The 5,144-nt window shown below is 51.0% G+C and overlaps 1 pseudogene; it reads left to right on the top strand.

The window, feature by feature from the left end:
- Positions 3,826-5,144, top strand: part of LOC109833531 — a 7,878-nt pseudogene continuing 6,559 nt past the window's right edge.

Raw genomic sequence — 5,144 nt, 5'->3', positions numbered from 1 at the left:
ATAATGATCTATCAAAACCATCCATATGAAGAGTAAAAGTAATGTACACCATAAATAGAGAAGTTATAATCTATCTAATATACTAAAACTATACCCTAGGATGCCACATGTCAATTTTTTAGAGAATTGGCCACTTGTCCATTTTTCAAAGAATTGGCCATTCATCTTCCATGTAATCTATACAAATTCTAAAACTTTTAAATATTCATATATATACTAAAACTTTCATACACTACCATCCATCAATTAAAGCTTCCCAAATCTTATATATTATACACAAATTACTATAAAAAAATTTGTTTGTAAAATTAAAGATGGTCATAATGTCACATCAAATTCAAACCTTTGAAATTTCATGAAGCATGGAAAGGTAACCTCTCTTAATTACCATTAATTGCACTAATTGTCACTACCTCATCAACTCAATTTTCACTAATGGCTAAGCCTAATCAACTTCCCCACTCTTTCTCAATTCATCTCCTCTCTATAGATCTTGCGAACTAATCTAGATAAGAGTATTCTTATATCCCTTTTTTTATCATTAGTTCCAACTCCATAATGATGCATGTAATTTTGATAAGGCGGGCTCGGTTGGGCTTTTCTTATGCATTCATCTTGCAGATTTTAATGCTACACTCCGTTTTATGAAAGTAACTTATCCATTTTATTTGTGTATTTTTTTGTTATTGATATATAAATATATCCCTTTTGTTGCTTCTTTTTTTTATAATTCCCCCTATATTGCTTCTTTGTTTGTAATGTTTCCTCTTTGTTGGTTATTTATTTGAAAATTTTCTCAATGAGATTTTGCTATCCAGTTTTCTAATAGCGCATTGAGGAAATGTATTGTATGCAAAACAATGTTCATGATAGGAGTGTAAATCGTTTGTATAAATTCAATTAACGGTAATCCAATATCGCAAAATTATGATCAATTGTAGTTGTCAATATCAAAGCCCGTGAAGGTACAAGTATACAAAGCTTAAGTACCATGTACATCGTGCATAATAGAGTACTTGGGGTAATTGAAGGTTAGCCCGTATCCTTAAAAAAGATACTAATATTTTATATATTAATAGTGTAAGTTTAATTTTTCTTAATCATATTTAAGGCTTTATGTAAATTGTTCAATTGCTCAAGATACACCCTAGTTTGTGAAATATATCTATTTTTAGTTTAATTCTTATGTTCAGGGCTTAAGTTGTTTATTAAATTCACATATCACAAAAATCGAGCAAAGAAAATATAAAGTGAAAATTTTATAATTAATTTAAAAAATTTATCGCAGCATGGCGCAGGTAATCACCTAATTCCTAAGGGAGCGTTTGGCAACCATGATGTTTTTGCCGTTTTCATTTTTTTTAAAAAAAAACAATGAAACGTGTTTGGCAACCGGGGTAATTTTTTAACTTGACCCTTTACAAAATCCAAAAAATAAACGCTTTTCTTAAAACACCAAAAAGGTGTTTTGAGATTCCGTTTTTTTATTCTAAGCCGCTCGCCCATCCCCGTCAACCCGCTCGCCCGCTGCCTGCTCTCGTCGGCCATCGGCCGCCTGCCCGCACCCGTCGCTGTCGATTCGTCTCCCGCTGCCGCTCAAGGCCTGCCGCCGCGTCGCCTGCCGCCGCTGCCCGTCGGCCGTCGCCGCCCGCCGCTTGCTCGTTTTTTCCAATCTAAGCCCCTGCTGTCCGGCCGGTCGCCGATGCCGCCCCACCGCTGCTCGTCAACCGCCGCCGCCGGCCGCCAGCCACCCGTTGCTACCCGCCACCCTGCCGCACCCGGCCCGCCGCCCGCAGCCTCGCGTCGTCCGCCCGTCGCCGCCCTGTCGTCCGCCCGTCGCGCCTGCCGCCTGCTCGTCGGCCGTCTGCCCTTCCCGCCTCATCCACCCGCCGCTACCGCCGCCTGCCACCAACCGCCCGCGCCCACCGCTTAGCCCGTACCGCCGCCATCGGCTGGTCGGTCTGCCGCCGCCGCCGTCGCCGCTCGCTGCCTTGCCGCTTGGCGCCAATCTGCCGCTCGTCAGCCGCCGCCTTTCCCGTCAGCCTGTGCCCCGACCTGCCTGCCTCCACCCGCCGCCGCCCCAGTCCCGCCGCCGCCGGTCGCCGCTGTCGCCGGCACGTCCGCCGGCCCGCCGTCGTCACCGCCCCGCTAGCCCCCACCACCGTCCGCCGCCCTGGTCGCTGACCCTGTCTGGCGCTCCGTGCCCGCGCCGATTGCGCTGGCCCGCTCCGACCTGTTCGCCGCCCTCCCGCCGCCCGCCACCGTCGACTGCCGGCGACCCGCCGCCGCTCGCCTTCCCGGTGGTGGCTCCCGCCCGCCCTCGTCGCGACCGCAGGCATCGTCGGCCGGCCGCCAACCCCATCCGCGTCTGCCTGCCACGCCCGCCGGCCTGCGCTCGCCGCCGAGTCCCGTCGTCGCCGCGTCGCTCGCAGTTGCCGGCCCTTCCGCCGTTCTAAGCCGCTCGCCCATCCCCGTCAACCCGCTCGCCCGCTGCCTGCTCTCGTCGGCCATCGGCCGCCTGCCCGCACCCGTCGCTGTCGATTCGTCTCCCGCTGCCGCTCAAGGCCTGCCGCCGCGTCGCCTGCCGCCGCTGCCCGTCGGCCGTCGCCGCCCGCCGCTTGCTCGTTTTTTCCAATCTAAGCCCCTGCTGTCCGGCCGGTCGCCGATGCCGCCCCACCGCTGCTCGTCAACCGCCGCCGCCGGCCGCCAGCCACCCGTTGCTACCCGCCACCCTGCCGCACCCGGCCCGCCGCCCGCAGCCTCGCGTCGTCCGCCCGTCGCCGCCCTGTCGTCCGCCCGTCGCGCCTGCCGCCTGCTCGTCGGCCGTCTGCCCTTCCCGCCTCATCCACCCGCCGCTACCGCCGCCTGCCACCAACCGCCCGCGCCCACCGCTTAGCCCGTACCGCCGCCATCGGCTGGTCGGTCTGCCGCCGCCGCCGTCGCCGCTCGCTGCCTTGCCGCTTGGCGCCAATCTGCCGCTCGTCAGCCGCCGCCTTTCCCGTCAGCCTGTGCCCCGACCTGCCTGCCTCCACCCGCCGCCGCCCCAGTCCCGCCGCCGCCGGTCGCCGCTGTCGCCGGCACGTCCGCCGGCCCGCCGTCGTCACCGCCCCGCTAGCCCCCACCACCGTCCGCCGCCCTGGTCGCTGACCCTGTCTGGCGCTCCGTGCCCGCGCCGATTGCGCTGGCCCGCTCCGACCTGTTCGCCGCCCTCCCGCCGCCCGCCACCGTCGACTGCCGGCGACCCGCCGCCGCTCGCCTTCCCGGTGGTGGCTCCCGCCCGCCCTCGTCGCGACCGCAGGCATCGTCGGCCGGCCGCCAACCCCATCCGCGTCTGCCTGCCACGCCCGCCGGCCTGCGCTCGCCGCCGAGTCCCGTCGTCGCCGCGTCGCTCGCAGTTGCCGGCCCTTCCGCCGTCGTCGCCGCCCTATATAATATAATAAACTATAAATGGTGTTTTAAAACCACGTTTGAAAAATACCAACACCATCAGTATTGCGCTGTTTTTAAACAAAACACTATAAAAGAAACACTTTGGTTTTCAAATACACCTCTAAACTAATTCTCTAACCAACAATTTAGTAATTCCTCGTTCCGTCCAGAATTAAAGTAATGCAACCCGCGATCTGTAACCTTTAGCGTATCGTTACAATATCATAATCAATAGCACTCAAACCGCGAGTGGAAGGCCACAAGGATCTAAAACACTCTTTGACAATTCCTATCCCCCAAATCAAGCCATTTCTAACAAAATACCAACATAACAAAACACAAAATACTGACAAAAAAAAAAAAAAAAAAAAAAAAAAAAATTATTCAAAAGAGGAGATGCACGTTTCTGGGCTTTCGACGATCCCTTATGGCCTACTACGTTCTCGCGGGCGGCCTTCCGCCGGCCTACGCGAAGAAACGCGAAGCCCACCGCCGTTCGTTGGCCGGCGGCGTTGGATCAGGCGTCATCCTCCTCCTCGCTGGATTCGTCAGCCTCAAGGCTTTCGAGAAGCGGCGGAACTCTTACTTCGCTTTGATCATGGAGACTGGTTCGGATCTGATTCCTTAAGCTCACTCTCTATGTTGATCTGTTCAGTTCAGATTTCTTTAATCCTGCTTGATTTAGATTCTTGTTCAGTTGGAAATTTGCATTACGCATTGACTGGATTTAAGTCTCTAGGCGCCATGTTGATCCACTATTGATTTTGATAATAAACTTGAACACGAAGACCTATCTCAAATATTGCGAAATATGTCCTAAATCTCCTATGCTATATAATTTAATTGAAGCAAGAAAAATCTATTCTTCGAAATTAATTAATTAATTGAAGCAGTGAAATCGAAACTTCCAAAGTCATTTAATTAATTATTTCCCTCATTCTCACTTCGAATAGTGGCGGTGCCGACCTTTGCAGCTCCTCCTTTAATTTGATTTGCCATTTTCCTAACCCTACATTCTCAAGTCCTTTGTTACCTATTATTTAGATCCAATGTTACAGAAAGTGCTACGCGCTTTAGGCATCAGACCCAGTGCCTAGAGCCTAGGCTGGGTGTAGGCGTTGTCCTTTTTTTTTTAATTTTGTAATTACAATCAATATTATTGAAAGTGCCAAACTAGCACCTAGCACCTAGCACCTAGGCTCTAGGCCTAGCAACAGAAGAAATTATGACCAAGACCTAGTGGTGCAGTCCGCGTAAGCGGTCTATGCTCCCTTAGGCACCCCCAAGACCTAGATGGGTTGAGCCTAGACGGCCAAGGTACCACCTAGCCCTAGGCGGGAGCCTAGGTGGGCCAGACGAGAGCTTTTTAAAACATTGTCTAGACCTACTAATTAGACGCAAGTTATATGGGGAAAAAAACTATATGGTCAACTTAGACTCATGGCAATGGCCGACATGTCATGGTACATTATTGATGAAATTGATGGTTAGTCTCATACTTACTAGTTATATATTTAACTTAGTTGCTAACAATTTAACAAGTAGAAATTAGAGTGAGCAGTCCACAGACTAAAAAAGATCATCTATGGTAATTATTTTACGCTGTTCCTTGGAATAAGACCTCGAAGAACAATTGTACTTTTAGGCCATTTCATGCATAAATTTTTTTCTTTTCTTGTCTTGAGCAGCAAAGTGTCTATTGTATCGGTACATTA

Source organism: Asparagus officinalis, chromosome 3 (genome assembly GCF_001876935.1).
Source record: "Asparagus officinalis chromosome 3, Aspof.V1, whole genome shotgun sequence".
NCBI lineage: Eukaryota > Viridiplantae > Streptophyta > Magnoliopsida > Asparagales > Asparagaceae > Asparagus > Asparagus officinalis.
The sequence above is the reverse complement of the archived record's forward strand: the minus strand, read 5'-3'. Positions and strand labels throughout refer to the sequence as shown.